The following is a 17,687-nucleotide window of genomic DNA, read 5'->3' as shown; positions in this document are numbered from 1 at the left end:
CTCCCATGTCCTGAGAAACACTGCCTTTCCCACTGTTTGGATTACATAAATTCGCTACCCTTCCATTAATTTTGTTTGGGGCCCTGGCTACATTTCCAAATTCTCCACCCGCACGCTGCATAGCCGCTGCCTACCTGGATGATATTATTATTTATAGTAATGATTGGTAGTAGCATATCTAGCATCTGATGGCCATCCTGAGATTGCTTCGACAGGTGGGACTCACTGCAAATCCGAGGAAGTGTGCAATTGGATGGGTGGAATTATTTTGTCTGGGTTTCTATTTGGTTAATGGACAAGTGCGTCCCCAAATTGATAAAACAGAAGCTATTGCAGCTTGTCCAAGACCCAAGACTAAAAAGGAGGCAAGACAGTTCTTGGGGCTGGCTGGCTATTATTGTGGTTTGTACCTAAATATACAGATGTCACCAGCTGCTGACTGATCTTACTGGACTGAGCCGTGCCAAAAGGTGTTTACACAAGTGAAAGCTGCAATCTGTGCCAGACCACTCTTTCATTCCCCTGATTACTCTCTCCCTTTTTTGTTACAGATGGATGCGTCGGATGGGGTTGGGGACTGTATTATCCCAGGTAGTGGAGGGGGAGGAGCGCACCATGCTGTACATTAGTCAGAAGCTCTCGGTGCGAGAGACGAAGTACAGCACGATAAAGAAAGAGTGCCCGACCATCAAATGGGTAATCCTCACCTTCCGGTATTACCTGCTTGGGAGGGCCTTCACCCTCTGTTCGGATCACGCCCGCTCCAATGGCTCCATCGCATGAAAGATAACAATGCGTGGATCACTGATTAGTATCTGGCACTTCAGCCCTTTAAATTGAAGGTGGTTCACAAGTCGGGGGGGGCAGATGGATGTGGCTGTTTTTCTCTCTCTGAATGGGGGGGGGTCGTAGTAGTCCGGAAGTTTCCCTGGCCTGAGTCGGGCAGTGTGTGTATGTGGAGGCGGGGGTGTGATCGAGCACCGACCTATGAGAGTGAGGTCTGGGAAAGCTGAGTGGTTAAGGATTTACACCTGTGCTAACACCTGTTTGTATTCCCAGTGAGCTGTGACACGGAGATAAAAGGGGTGGAGACGAAGGAAGACAGGAGAGAGAGCAGAGCTTCAAACTGTGTGTCTCTGATTTGGAGTGTTATGCTGAAAAGCAAGGATTTTGTTGTCTTATTTTGAACGGAGTATGCCGTCTCCCACTTCCTCTTTCTTTGGAATAAAGGGATTTGCTACAACTATGTAATCTCAATACAAACACTTGTGTAGAAAGAACCTAGTTTAATTGGTTAAATCCAAATAAATTAGACATGTCAATGTAACTCAAATATATTTATTTAATATTTGTATCTACTAATTGCAACATCTACCTGTCCTTATCATTAGCTCAAGCTCCACTCTTCACATAACAGTAACCCCCAAAACTCTAACATAACAGAAACTCTTCTAAATCACATACATACAAAAACATTAAACACTAACAAGTATCCCCCTTTATGTTCATCTTGAACATAAACACATAAAATAACACTTAATTTTAACATTTACTCTCCCTATCGAGTCCAATGCAAAGCATGCTGGGAAATGGAAATCCACTGCCCAGTTTCATCAATGTTACATTAACACCACAATAAGTATTCATGTAGTCCCAACTCTTATTTAGTAAACTTTGATTTTACAAATTTAAATGGATAGAACGCAATGGAATCAAGTTGTGACAAAATGTTCTAGAATTGTGCAAATTGTAGAAAGCACCCAGTGAATTGCACCATAAGCTGTATAAGCAATACATGTTTGCTTGTCCTCAATTTTCAAGCAGGCACTGATCATGATAAGATATACATTTAAAATGTCATTTAAAATCAGATTCTTCTCTATTTATACTAGAAGAGGATGGACAATCAGGTCACAAGGTCATGTGGATAAATGAACACGTAAGTCTTACAACCATTCTGGAAAGTCCCCAGAAGCAAATTTGGGAAGAATGTCAACAATGTTCAATGAGAAAATGGAAAGCTATTTATGTTAATGCATTATCTTTGTCTTGAGTTTGAACTCTGCATTTAAAGAGGAACCTGCTGTCCAGAGGAAGTAATATCAGAGTAATATCAGAATGGATCTTTCCCAAGATGAAAATAAATGTTAACAACCACAAATGCTTATTTACTTTGGTTGTTTTGCACTCTCTTGTTTTTGTTGTTTAATCTGTACTCATAGCAGTCATGAGCAATTTAAGGTAACATGGGCAAATTTGCAGATTACATTAATGCTGCCCTTATTAATCATTCACTAAAACATTTTCCAACAGCAGTAAAAGCTTTGTGAAGATTAGTTAAATTTCAATGTATCCCTTTAAATACAAACCATACTTTTTAAATCAAGAAATCTCTCTGGTGACTTTGATCATTTAATGTCATATTTTAATTACAGTATGATTTTGACAAAACTGCAGTAATAATGGCTGCCAGCTAGTGCTTGTTATATTGTATTTTCATAATGCTGTAAGTACTTTGTGAAACAATCTTCAGTGAAATGAGGTTTGTAACAATGTAACATGCCATTACACTGCAGAAACAATGCATCAGACTTGTAAATGAGCCTGGATGGGTATTTGAAATAAAACTAATGCAGAAAATGACTGCACTGCCTAGCTATACCAGATCGTTTTATACTTAAGTTTAAATGTAGGTTTATTGGTGTAATCTAATGTATTCAGATTGATTCAGTGAAGTGAAATAATATTTGTGATGTAAATAAAATCAGTTTATTTAGATAAATTTTCACCAAAAAAAAAAAAATAATCATTTTGAAAGATTATATGTGGAATAACATATTGCATATATTGTTGTATACTGGCTACTGTTTAAAAATAGTATGTGAAGCAATATGCAACATTTAATGTTTTTAAACAGTAGTATGCTCCATTTTTGCCATATGACCTAATTTTGTTGCAGTGAGTATCATCCATTTGTCATCTCAGTAATTAACAACAAAAAAAAAACATAGATATCAACAAGAAGAACGGTATTTTGACAGACAAAAATTCTGATTACAATGTGTACAATTTCTTTTCTGTGTTTTCTGCCACTCACTGATTGACACAGCTGCCTCTGCCATTATTTGAATTAGCATTTTCCACCTGTTTCAGATGAACCCCATCTCTGAATGTCATGTAAAAAAAAACTGGTTGGTTTCTTTAGGCCATGAAGATACTTTAAGCAAGGCCGCAAGTACACGTATGCAAATGCAAGCGCTTGGCCAATGCATTTCCAATGCTCGGTCAGGTTAAACATGCTTAAAGGAATAGTTCACCCAACAATTTAAATACTCTTATCATTTACTCACCCTCATGCCCTCCCAGATGTGTATGACTCTTTCTTCTGCTGAACATAAACAAAGATTTGTATTTATTTATGTCATTTATCTTTCATTATAACACTGTATGCTTAAATATCTACAACAACATGGCACGACTGTATCATTTCTACAGCAATGTTGTTGATTAATACCAGCTGTGTTTTAATGCACAAGCTCATAATCATGTCACAGGTGATTGAGTCATAAGTTTCCCAATGCTCAGTGGATGAACACCCTTGCCAGTGCCCGAATTCAGATTCACAATATACTGATTAACAACAGAGAGCTAGGGAGCTGATTGAGACACACTCCTAGTCATTTCAGTCATGACAACTCTTTTAGATTTTAGAAAAGATTTAGCATTTTAATGTGGGTATGACATACAAATAGGATATTGGTTTTGGCAGACTAATTATTCTATGAACATGCGCTACACTGTCAAGTGCGCATGTCTCCGTTTTTATATCAGCGTCTCCCACTGAGTGGGTTTAAATGCCCTCTTCCAGCAAACATCGTCAGCGGAGAATATTGTGGTGGAGCAACGAATGGGGGTAAGCCCATGCATTAATGCGCCCCTGGATGTGATAACAACAGCCATGAAATTAATCTGCTCTGGTTTTGTTAAACAAGCACCATTTCAGAATCAGAATGAGCATTACACGTACAAGGAATGACAGAAGCTTCCAGTGTACAAACAATACGACAACAAGAAAGAGATAATTAAAAATACAAAGCGTATAGAAAATATAAGTATATATAGAAATACACAAAAATATATATATCTATATATCTATATCTATATATCTATATATATATATATATATATATATATATATATATATATATATATACATATGTAGAAATTCAAATCTGTTATATACAGATATTGCAAGGGAATGTAATGGTAGGACATGTTAGATAAATATAAATAGACTAAGCTGTGTATTGCACACAATTATTTCTCACTGGGGCAGTTTTAAATGGTAAATAGTCTGCATTTATATAGCACCTTTTTAACCTTAGCGGTATTCAAAGCACTTTACACTGTGTCTCATTCACTCATACATTCACACACCAATGACAGCAGAGCTGCCATACAAGGCAGCTAGCCTTAATTGGGATCAACTTGGGGTTCAGTGTCTTGCCCAAGGACACTTCGGCATGTGGATTCGTGTGGGCCGGGAATCGAACCACCAAACCTGCAATTATTGGCCAACCCGCTCTACCACTGAGGGGAAAAACTGTTCTTGTGCCTGACAGTTCTGGTGTTCAGTACTCTGTAGCACCAGCCAGAAGGCAACTGATCAAAAAGGTAGTGGGCTGAGTGAGTGGGGTCCAGAGTGATTTTTTTCAGCCCTTTCCCTCGATCTGGATGTGTACAGTTCTTGAAGAGAGGGAAGGGGCAACCAATAATCCGCTCAGCAGTCCGAACTATCCTTTGTTGTCTTCTGATTTCTGATTTTGTAGCTGAACCAAACCAGACAGTTATTGAAATGCAAAAGGACAGACTCAATGACTGCTGAGCAGACCTGTATCAGCATCGCCTGTGGCAGGTTGAACCCTCCCTCAACCGTGAAGGAAGTACAACCTTTGCTGGGCCTTTTTCACAATGGAGTCTATGTGGGTCTCCCACTTCAGATCCTGTGAGATGGTAGAGCCCAGGAACCTGAATGACTCCACTGCTGCCACAGTTCTGTTCAGAACGGTGAACGTGTTCCACCTGAAGTCCACAATCATCTCCACTGTTTTGAGCATGTTCAGCTCCAGGTTGTTTTGACAGCTCCAGACAGCCAGCTGTTCAACCTCTCTTCTGTATGCAGATTCATCGTCATCTTGGATGAGGTTGAAACTTCAGGAGCTTGACAGAGGGGTCCTTGATGATGCAGTCATTGGTGTAGTGGGAGAAGAGTAGTGGGGAGAGCACACATCCATGGGGGGCACCAGTGTTGATTGTACAGGTGCTGGAAGTGAATTTCCCCAGTCTCACAAGCTGCTGCCTGTCCGTCTGAAAGCTGGTGATCCACTGACAGATAGAGGCAGGAACAGAGAGCTGGGTTAATTTAGTTTGGAGAATAGCAGGGATGATGGTGTTGAAGTCCGAAGTCCACAAAAAGGATCCTTGCATATGGCCCTGGCCTGTCCAGATGTTGCAGGATATGACACAATCCCATGTTGACAGCATCATCCAGCGACTTGTTTGCTCGATAAGCAAATTGAAGGGGATCCAGAAAAGGTTCAGTTATGTACTTCAGGTGGGCCAACACCAGTCTCTCAAATGACTTCATTACAACAGACGTCAGAGTGATGGTCTTTAAGCATAAGAAACATCTTTCTTGGTATATATATAATTTACAGTTTAGAAGAGCCGTCCGACTCGTGGTGCACCACGGTTATTTTACATCCAGCGATTTGAACATGACGTCCTTCAACTCCAGAGGGATTATGGGATTGTAAAGTGTCCAGTCGATCCGCACTTCAGATTCTCACCGGGTATTGTATGTCACACAGGTATTTCTCGCTTATTGTTTTACTGAGGATTCATACAATTCAAGTCAAGTGGTTTTTATTGTCGTTTCAACCATATACAGTTAGTACAGTACACAGCGAAACGAGACAACGTTCCTCCAGGACCATGGTGCTACATAAAAACAACATAGGACAAACACAGGACCAGATGAGACTACACAACTAAATAAAATACCTATATATACCTATATAAAGTGCACGTGCAAACATGAGCAAAAAGTACGGGACAGTACAAGAAATTTCTAACAATGAACAGGACAATAGGGACAGTGAGAGACAGTGCAGCGCCGACCAGTATACAGTAGTGCAAAAAGTTTCTAAAAACGTAAACATAACATACTATGAGATAGTGTTCTATGAACAGCAGTTATTGAGGTAGCAGACAGTTATAAAGTGACAGTAATTAAAGTGCAACTCAGGACTGGTGTGTGTGTGTGTGTGTGTGTGTGTGAGCATGTATTTATCACTTTGTAGGGACCAAATGTCCCCATAAGGATAGTAAAACCCGAAATTTTTGACCTTGTGGGGACATTTTGTCAGTCCCCATGAGGAAAACAGCTTATAAATCATACTAAATTATGTTTTTTGAAAATCTAAAAATGCAGAAAGTTTTCTGTGAGGGTTAGGTTTAGGGGTTGGGTTAGGGTCATGGGATAGAATATATAGTTTGTACAGTATAAAAACCATTATGTCTATGGAAAGTCCCCATAAAACATGGAAACACAACGTGTGTGTGTGTGTGTGTGTGTGTGTGTGTGTGTGTGTGTGTGTGTGTGTGTGTGTGTGTGTGTGTCAAACCAGTCTCTGAGTTTTGAGGAGTCTGATGGCTTGGGGGAAGAATCGGTTACACAGTCTGGCTGTGAGGGCCCGAATGCTTCGGTACCTCTTGCCAGACGGCAGGAGGGTAAAGAGTTTGTGTGAGGGGTGTGTGGGGTTGTCCACAATGCTGGTTGCTTTGCGGATACAGTGTTTTTTGTAAATGTCTTTGATGGAGGGAAGAGAGACCCCGATGATATTCTCAGCTGTTCTCACTATCCTCTGCAGGGCTTTGCGGTCCGAAACAGTGCAAGTCCCAAACCAGGCAGTGATGCAGCTGCTCAGGATGCTCTTAATAGTCCCTCTATAGAATGTAGTGAGGATGTGGGGAAGGAGATGTGCTTTCCTCAGCCTTCGAAGAAAGTAGAGACGCTGCTGGGCTTTCTTGGTGATAGAGCTGGTGTTGAGGGACCAGGTGAGGTTCTCCGCCAAGTACATACTTGTCCATTGACATATTTAATAGTAGGACAGAGGCTATTTGCCCCAAGTGCATCTAGCAATAGATGCCATTTACTCTAAGTGTAAATAGTGCAAAGAAGATGCTTTTTGTTGCTATGTTAGATAACAATTTCACCCCTAATGAAATAGTAACATACAGCATAAGGGCATCACTGCGGCGTGTTTATTGTGTTTAGTTAGAGCCCAGAGCTGGACTGGTAATCTGGCATCCCGGGCATTTTCCCATTAATGTTCTGTACACTCTGGTATATTCCCGTACATTTCTGTATACTGTTGTAGCCTATATTATGTTCTGTTAATAATACTAATAAAAATTAAAAAAGAGGACGCAGTCTTCCAAACGAGACACAGCCGTGACGCTAGGAGCGCATCCTGCCTTCAATTTCAGTGTTTTCCCACCAGACATAGGCCAATCATTTGGCAACATTGCCGTTTACGTCACACACGGAAGTGGTGGCAAAACCAGTGACCAAACAGTAAACTTTTACCGGATATTATTTGTTGAAAAATAATTTTGAGGGTTCTTGTAGACGGCTGTGGCTTCAAGCCAAAAACAGAGCTGACTGAACTGAGGAGATAATTTCAAACATTTATAGCGAACATTATTAGGCTACATGTATGTTATTAGCTCATATCATTAAAGTAATTGTATAGCTAAGAATAGTAAAGAAAGAAAGAAAGAAAAAGAGTATGCCGCATTATTTCACAAGTGAATCATCTCTGATCATGAGATCATAAACATCCCCTCAACGGCTAACAACACTACACGCCTTATCTAAATGAGTTTCTTTGTCCCACTGTTTATTAGCAACACATTAAATATTAAACTCGTACCAACTAAAACTTGTCCGTATCAATATATCACGGCTTTAATGATACTCCGTAATGTGTCTTTAACAGACCATAGTCGAGACTTCTCTGCTGCCTAGTCACGCCTGTGCGTACACACACACACACACGCGCTTTGCCCCTCCCAGTAAGTGTGAGCGCACACCAATCGGCCACGCACTTGACGGACTGTCTGTCGACACGGGCGGGGCTCCCGGTATATGAAACAGAATTACCGGCAGACCAAAACTAAACTTACCCGAGCTGATCTCTCTCTGGGTGTCGTGCGTGCGTGGGAAATTCACATCGAGCAATTATACGAACTGCTCGAGAATGTCTTAACATTGGATGTTTATCACTGAAAGACTGAGACACTTTGACATCTGCTGCTGTATATTCTTTTGCGTACGTTGGCTGGCCAAAATGAAATTAATGTAAACATCTATTATTAACGGACATCTGGAGATTTCAGCTTTTCGCTTCAATCGAAGTGCTTGTGAATCGAATAAGGGTATGTAATCTTTTTCATATAGTTTACAGTTTTCGCACTATAGGTTATTAATTTATGCCAATGCAATGAACCTACCGGCGTAATTTACCGTAGAGCGTCGTGATAGCAACACATCTAGAGTATCAATATAATACATGGTTTTTATAGAAAATATACGGGTTTACTATTGAACACACGTGCTATGACGCGTTTATCCGTCCGTCCCAACTCCAAGTGATTTTACGACTGATTACTGCATACATACCTGAACTTGATGGTAGGGGTGTTGTTTCTTGATCACGAGACGTTGGCATCTCGTGGAGTCGCGCGCTGTTCCGTGTTTACATCTTCAGCCTACATATGCACACATACAGTTAACGTGAAAAAAAGCCTCTCCGCCGTAGGGTGTTTAATATCACATAATTTTGCAGATCTCTTGGTGTTTTTGCAGCTTTGATATGCGCTTCAAAAGGCTGCGGAGCCAATATTTCTAAAAGCATACATACCAAATGTGTTTGCCTATTTTCCACACATATTCTCGAGTTGCTTTGAGTAATGGAATACTCGAGTAATAGCAATGCTTATTTCACCAAAACAGCACTTATTTCCTGCACTGTCCACTGTGACATTATGACGTCATTCGACGTTTATCAATAGTATTTCTTTAATCAGCAGATTGGTAATTACCTATATTCCAGCGGCATTCAATCTATTAGCCTTTTAGGCGATCTCTGTGGCTTCGGGCCATGCCTATGTTTTTGAAGAGACATTTACTGGCCTGCATCTAAATCAGTACTACTGTGAAACATAATCTGTGATGTTTATGCATGCATATTTACACTTGTTTTATTTGGAGAGTGGGAGCTTCTATTCTGACTTGTCCTGAATGCAGTTGTGCGAGGTGCCCCTGGGTTATTTCCATGTCCCACTCCAGCTTGTGTCCGCAATGCTTTCAAATCATCTCATTCTGGGGATCATCATTCATGGTGATGTAACAAGCCTGATTAAGTAGGCCTCCATTGAAAGTCATCGTATGACTTGTGGTGTGTTCATCACGCTGGTGTGTTCCAACTGGCCTCTAGGTCAGCCCTGTAGAGCAGAAGGACAGGGGAGGTTGGTGCTGGAGCAGGTACTGCAGGTGCCTGGAAGAAATGGAGAAGAGTAATCATGTGTGGTTGAGTCAAAGGGTCGTGTGTGCCTGTCTAGCTAAGAGTGGACCACTTTCATTACATTTCTATCAAGCTTACCCTATTAAAAGGCATCTCTGGCAGAGAAAGAGTTTAAAGACCCTATGAAATCAAGATAGGAGTTTTGTGTGTTTTAGTTAGGGGTGGTAACTGAGAACTAGATCTTATTCAGAACTGGACCCATTTTTAAATAAAATACTGGAACTGATTGATGCTCATGACTTTGACTGCTAATAGTTTTCGATCATGAATTGTTCTGTCAATGTGGACACAACAACATGCTAACATACTCTGTAACAGTGTTTCCTTCACTATCTTTCAACAGCACTGCATCACCGCTACTAAATCAGCAGTGCGAAACATACTGTACAATGTACAGACTAATTACGTACAATGAGCTGTGTAGTCTGATTCCCGAAGACATGACTCTTACAATGAGTTGGTATTTCTGAATCTACAGTGAGACTAGTGTAGCATAGTTCCTGAACTAATGACTCTTGCCAGCAGACATATCTCCCTGCAGCTCTCTCCTGGTTACCCACAGAAGCTAAGCAGGGTTGAGCCTTGCCAGTACCTGGATGGGAGACCTCCTGGGTAAATCCAAGGTTGATGCTGGAAGAGATGTTTGTGGGGCCAGCAGGGGGTGCTCACACTGCGGTCTGTGTGGGTACTATTGCCCCAGTTTAATGATGGGAATACTATACTTTAAAAAAACACTGTCCATCAGATGAGATGTTAAATGAAGGTAGTGACTCTGGTTGTTAAAAAATCCCAGAGTCAGTACTATTGAGTCTACAGCGTGAAATATACAGCAAGACCAATATAGCCTGATTTCTGAATGAATGACTCTTATAATTAGGTTCTTTTACATAAATAGTCTGAAACATAGAGCGAAATCAGGGTAGCCTGATTCCCGTACGATTGACTTTTAAGTCTTCAGTGTAATTACTGGGTGATTGTTGATATGACAGTGTGTTGTGAAACATTGTAAACGTAGCGGAAATTTGTTTCTATGACCATGTGCTACACGGATGTTTTTTCTGTATCCATGTTTATATTTCGGTGGGAGTTGGGGGTCCCTCTGCAGCCCCGGTGCTAAAAGCCCAGGTAAGCCCGTGCATTAATGCAGTCCTGGGTGTGACTCTCTATTTCTCTTTGTGAGGTAATAATACATTCATTTGAGCTCTATAAGGAAAACTGCATTGTGAAGATCTTCTCTAGTCATACTGTATAGTTTCTTACATGGTAAGATTTTTTTAATCACCTTGTGGATTTGAAAGACCTTGAGATATGAATAGCTCCCGGTATATTCAACATGAATCATGAAATGACATCAGGGTCATGCTTTGTACACCAGAAACATTGCAGATCATGCAATTTGCAAAACAACAATTAGAAAGGTTTGAAAGGAGTATAATGTACTTCTATTCAAATATAGCTGCTCTGTGAAAAAACTACTCAATTCTTCCTTGTTATATGTAAAATGGACACCTTCAATGCAACAGTAACGTTTACAGTAAGACATGTAAACTAACTTGTTTGGCAGCTTTTCAAACTAAAGAATCTCTTCTCACTGAAAGTTGCTAAAAATGGCTCCATATTTTTCCCCTCAGTTCAAGTTTGCTTTCAAAGAATTGTACAAAAATATCTCTCAGCAGCATCCTTTTCCTCCTTTTATCTGAACGTGCTGTTTTAAAGAAACCGTGTATCAGACAGCACTCCATTTTTGTTTATCCTAAGCTGTGTTTTGCCTGGAATGTGTCATTTATAGACCATTAAGACACAAAGACATGCTTTGGTATGAGAGGACGTGCTATATTGTGAATATAGTACTTTCTTCCATGCATAGTTACTTTATAGTAAAACAAAAAATAGAACATTAATAATATGGAAAGTCATAGCTGTTACTGTACTGTGAATTTTAGCATCTTTTTATAATGTACTTTTCAAAGAAAGCTTGAAGCCGTAGTCCAGTGCTTATTCTTGGGTGTGAATATGTTGTTGTTTTTTCACATATCCATTGCTTGTATTTGTGCGTGGATCATAGTTTTCTAAAAAAGTAACTTTTGCATGTCTTGTCAGATTCAAAGATCCAACAGATTGTGGGTCACCGCACCCATTGCATTTTTTGACAAGGCATGTTGTTAAAGGCATGCTCTGTTAGTGCAAATATGATTTAATCCTGCGGGGCTATTTTAGCTTAACCACTAGCTTCTACAGAAGTCTCTGGAGACACCTTTACATCTGCCGACAGTCTTATCCTACACAAATCTACAACCATAATTAATTGACTATAGGTTCTCCAACATATCAACTGGACTTAAAGTGAGCTGAAGGGGTTTTAGAGTTTCACATCTGGAGCGCTGTTCTCTAAATGTGTTTTTCCACTGTGCCTTTGGGAGAGTGCTGCAAAAACAAACTGCAATCTTTGGTGTAAAGTTTTATTAAGTCCAGAAGCAATGTTGGTGGTGTGAAATTATGACTAAGTGTGTGTAATTTGGAGGGCTATGGGAATGTTGTGGGTGTTTCCACAGGAAGGGCTTTGATCACTACTGTCTTGCATTGGGTTTGGTTTGTTCTCTAATGAGAGTGCAAATCGCTCTATTAAAAGCTGCTATTGTTGGGGAGAGCAGTAAAAACTTTTTTACGTTTACACACCCGTTTCAGCATGCCTTTTAGAAATTTGGCTTTTCCATCTATCATACATTTTTGCCTTGATGGTAACTGTCTGAGATGTTTCTGGTTGGATTAGATTAGGCTTTTCACACAAACCACATTTCTTTCTCATCTTATTTGTCTTTAAAGTATCTCCCCATTGAAGCAACACAACATAGGTATAATTTTAAATCTCAGAAGCTTTACTGTACAATACATGTAGCCATTATGACCAAAACTGAACAAGTGCTTTGAAACTTGCAGACAAATCAGAAGGGTTGTGTTTTGATAATTTATAAAAAAAATAAAATAAATTGCACTGCACATATTAATGTAATCCTTAAAAACATAAATCTGATCAAATAACCGTGTGTTATGTCATTTGGAAAGCTGTTAAAGACAAGAATATAACCAGCCTATTTGTTTTACGCACCGACAACAATATAGCGAATAATAGCCAAGTACATATCTTGACATGTAAACAGGTGGTGCTTTTTCTGCACACAGCACATAATGTGCTATATGAATAAAAACATGTTAGCTTTCCTGGATCAGATGACTTTTTTTGTAAATGAGGTAGTACATTGTCCAGCGTCATGGAATGCTAAGCCAACTATACTAGGATTCAGATCGCTGCAACCAGAGGTGGAAGTCATCCAGATATGGGCAGAGATCGTTCACTCTAATTCCATATGGCCACCAGTAGATGGCGCCAAATACATGATAAAGACTCGATGGCTCAAATGACACAGAATTGTCTCTATGTATGGTCATTTCCACTTTTTGCTTCAGGGGGCACACTTCCGGCACATCGTGGGGAAACTATTTCTTCTTTACTCATTTGTAATCTCATGTTTTGACTAGGGGAACATATAATAATTTACCAAAAAATCAGTACTGTGTGTAGTGTTCTCAGTGATGTATTTTTCGTTGCCCTGCAGATGGCACTAAAACCTCAGCTGAGTAACGGAACAACTGTCCCACATCATCTTTAGGTGATTGTTTGTGCTAGTGGTGCACTGATCAGGAAATTTGAGGCAGATACCGATTTTTATTTTATATATATATATATATATATATATTTTATTTTATTTTTTTTTAAAGTGCCCTCTGCCACACTTTTGCTAGTTTATATGCTGTAGTTATTTTTTTATACCCCACATAGTAAAATTACAGTAACATTTTACAAAAAGATTCCACTACAACATTATTTAACATTACTGTAGTTAACATGAAATAACTTTGTTAGTTACAACATACACTAACACATTATTAAAATCATAAGTTGTATTAGTTTACATTTAAGCACTATGAACTAACAATTGTATTTTATTTAACTAACATTATGATTAATAAATGCTGTAAAAATATATTGTTCATTATTTGTTCATGATACCTTATGCATTAATGTTAAAGAAATTAAACCTTTTTATTAAGTGCTAACGTTTATTTGTATTGAAAACAGTGAATAGTTCTGTTGTCAATATTAAAACGTCATTGTGACATACTGGCAACCAAAAACCATGAGAGCATCACACACAGCAGAGATACTTTCAAAAATCAGAAAAATAGACCCTTTACAAGCTCTATAACTGCTTCAGTGAGAAATCATTAATATCTATTATTCGTTTACTGTCTTTGGTGTCTTGTTGTAACACAAATCACTAATTATTAAGCAAATCATGAAGACGTGTGCCTGTGCCATTATTGAAGAGTTACATCTGTGATTAGTGGTATTGTGACCAACATTAATCTGATTTAAATTGGGATCCTCATGCAATAGCACTGGGATGAGTGACTGATGAGAAGTGAAGCAAAAAGCGCTCATGATCGTTCAACCGTCTCTATCGCTTCACACAACGTCTGCTTGCCACAACTCACTTTACAGCACGTGTACTCAGGTTTGTATTTACATGTTTATTTGTTGTTAAATTAGCCAACAAGTCATGTTTCAAGTGCTCATTTATTAGAGTAGCAGTGTGTATGTGTGATTCCCTGTGGGCTGCAAAAAAGATCAGCCCTAAATCTAGGCACGATCACCGATCGTGGATTTAATACTAATATCGGCCAATTCCGATCGGTGGTCAATCGATCGGTGCACGCCTAGTTTGTGCTCTCGAATCGCTTGTTGCTGTATTTCTCAGTTGTAAATCACTTTACAATTGCTGGATATATATACTCTGCACACAGAGGAAGCCATACACAACGGTAAAGTAGTGCTCGGCCATTCTGCATACTTCAAAACTTGTGTATGTACACTTTAGGAGCTCATTATGGAGCAAAACATTTGTTATTTGTTGTGATAAATTGCTTTATTTTAGACAGAATTGTAGTTTGCTATAACTCTCGACACTTTCGCGTTAGCTGGATATGATACCGAATGATTGGTTGCTCCGTGAGATTTCACCGGAAATATGTATGCTACAATAGGCTTTGCAGAGAGAACATACCTTTTATTAGTTGTTGTTTTTGCTTGTGTAATCACTGCTTATGTATCAGTTCAGCTGTTGGCCGCAGAGCTGAGACACTGCTACAACTGGACCTACCAACAGTGTAGGGAAAAGTTAGAAAAATGAAAATTAAGTGACTACAGAACCATCAAGGAAAAGCGGAAGTGGTTTGACCAAATGGATGATATCTAGACCAGCAAGCAATGGGAGGGAGAGTGCCTTGGACTCGGCCACGGCTGGAGTCCACGATGGAGGATGGTACATTTAGTTACATTAACTCTCTATACTCTGCGTGAAAGCTTCACTTTATTTAGTTGACCAGCTACTGGAAAGCTTGCTTCTAACACGAAACAGCAATGGAAAAGGAATCTCAGAAAAATAAAGCGAGTAGAGTCGAACGTAACGTGCTGTGGAAAAGTGCCGTAAGTTAGGACGTAAAGTTCACACTAAGGGCTTAGTAACTACTAGTTAGTTTGTAACTTAAGGCAAGACTTCACTATTAGGCCGTAAGCTCTCCGTAAAATGATGCGTAGTCGCATAATATGATGTTTACCTGTATTGATCCAATAAGCAGCCTTCAAATTTGTACACAGAAGTATTGAAAAGCCACGAAAGTATTGAAAAGTATTGTTACAGTTGATGTTTAAACCTTGTTTGCTCCTAACTGTCAGCTGTAATAAATGATATCCCTAATAAAATATGATGCGTAATAAAAGTAGCTACCTTTGATAAATATATATATTTGCCCTGTGTTATCCTATTTAAATAACAATAAATAGGAACTGTATCTAAAATAAATAAGGGGTGATAAATACTAATACAACAGGCTGGAAAAATAGACATTTATTCATTTTAATATCTTCTATATTTTCTATATGTTGAAACTTGACACGGGGCGATGCATCCTGAAAACGGAACTGTTAGATCGGTTTCATGCCGAAGAGCTGCTTAAAAGTAAGGTTTTTTTCCTCTCTTGTAATTGTAAACGAGTGTAAATGCCAACATCATATATGTCAAAAGGTTTTAAGCCTATCATGCAAAACATGAACTCATTGATGTCATTAAGTGTGTCTTTTTTTTTTATTCCAACCGTTACTCATGGTCGGAGGCTTCCGTAAATATTTAGTTTATACGTAGGGTTGCATCCTATCAAAATTCAAAGGTGCAATGGTCAAATATTTAATCGTGTGTAAATTGTGACTTGGTGCCCCTTTACACCACAACTAGGCTGAGTTGTAACGTACGTATAGCTGGTGCAACCGGCTCCTGGACACTATAGGAGACCTTTTGTACAGTAGGATAAATTATTTTTGTAATGCTATAACTTTTGATTGCCTTATCGTATCAACAAAATTTTATTATTTGATGATTGCGAAAAAACCCAAAACAAAACTAAAACAGTTTTCTGAGCTACCTTATTTACACACTGAGATATATAATGTAAAATTAGACTAATAAGAAAAAAATGTATTCAGAATTTTTTGCAGTTTCTTAGGCTAAGACTTGTGTAATGTATCAATCTATATCATTAAAAAATGTAATTGAAAGAACCCTCCTTGTTTTCTTGTGTTCAGTTATAAGCATTTAAATGTGGGTATGCCACTGAAACAGAATCTTTAAAAACACCTTCAGAGCTTAAAGGGTTAATTAAAGAATTAATGTTAGTATTGTTAAAATGTTATATGCTTCACATTTCTGCCTGTAAACCCTCCAAAAATTGGCAAGTTAAAAGGATTTTTGTGGTAATCAGCATTATGACACAAAAGCTTTCGATTGTGCTTAACCAATATTGAACCCGACTTATTGCTTTAAAGGGAAACAATTTTCATACATTGTCAGGTCAACCTATTTATAGCACAAGTGTATAATTTCTGTGACACTGGCCTCACCATACAGAAATGTAAATATACTCACTGTTATCATTGGTTATACAGAATACTCAATCTCCATTGGTTGTACAGATAGCCATGCCCCAAACACGCCCTAGAATCAACATAATGCTATATGCTGTCGATTTAGTGTAGCTTTTATTGCACCTGAACATTCCTTAAACATTTATAAAGATTTATTGTTTATTGCAGTTTAATTTATTTCCTCTGCAATGTAAAAACTTATATTTCAGATATGAGCATACAGTTAAAACCTGTATATATGAACTAGTAGAGCAGGCCATGGCAGTAGGTTCCAGGTTGTTTTTAGTCCCAGTCAGATCCTCGTTAGACTAATATTATTACAGATCAGTTTTAAATAGGCCAACTAGCTTCTCCATCACTATCTTTAATAGCCTATACAAGGTGGCATCAGTCTAAGGAGGCTGCCAACCCTGTTTGTCTACCCTTCGACAGATACTTGATGTCATGTGCATCCTTGGGTTGAATCAAATTAGTCTAGACTTTTAACCAAAACAATTCCCAAAAACTGAGGGTGCGTTTTATGCCGCTGTGTGTGACTTGCCTTTCAGTGGCCTTTTGATAGTAGGTGGCTGCATGATGACTAATAAAACTGTCAATTATATTCTTGCAAGTTTACTGTGAATGCATTGCACAACCTATACAAAATTAAAATCAATGTTTTGTTTTTGGAAAATCTAATTTCCAGAGAAATTTCCTTCAGATGTGTATGGAACGTTCAGCATGCGCTCTAAAATGGGTTTGTGCTGCTTGTTTCCAGAACAAAATGGGCATAATTCTAGAACATTTTGTCACAACTTGATTTCATTGCATTCTATCATTGTAAATGTGTAAAATGGAAGTTTACTTAATTCATTTGAGTTGGGAAATAGTTTTTGTGGTGTTAATGTAGCATTGATGAAACTGGGTAGGGGATTTCCATTTCCCATCATGCTTTGCATGGGACTCGATAGGGAGAGAACATTTTTAAATTAAGGGTTAATTGATGTGTTTTTGTGCAAGAG

General features: G+C 38.8%; 1 protein-coding gene across 4 annotated transcripts in view; it reads left to right on the top strand.

Moving 5' to 3' along the window:
* Positions 1 to 8,153: 8,153 nt before the first annotated feature.
* The window catches only part of LOC127652852 (inactive rhomboid protein 1), a 74,513-nt gene continuing 64,979 nt past the window's right edge, over positions 8,154 to 17,687 (top strand). For all 4 annotated transcript variants that reach the window (XM_052139264.1, XM_052139263.1, XM_052139262.1 and 1 more), the window contains exon 1: positions 8,154 to 8,502. The gene's annotated coding sequence lies outside the window, so the exon portion shown is untranslated. The remainder of the gene's footprint in view (positions 8,503 to 17,687) is intronic.

Source organism: Xyrauchen texanus, chromosome 12 (assembly GCF_025860055.1).
Source record: "Xyrauchen texanus isolate HMW12.3.18 chromosome 12, RBS_HiC_50CHRs, whole genome shotgun sequence".
In the NCBI taxonomy this organism is placed as follows: Eukaryota; Metazoa; Chordata; class Actinopteri; order Cypriniformes; family Catostomidae; genus Xyrauchen; species Xyrauchen texanus.
The sequence above is the reverse complement of the archived record's forward strand: the minus strand, read 5'-3'. Positions and strand labels throughout refer to the sequence as shown.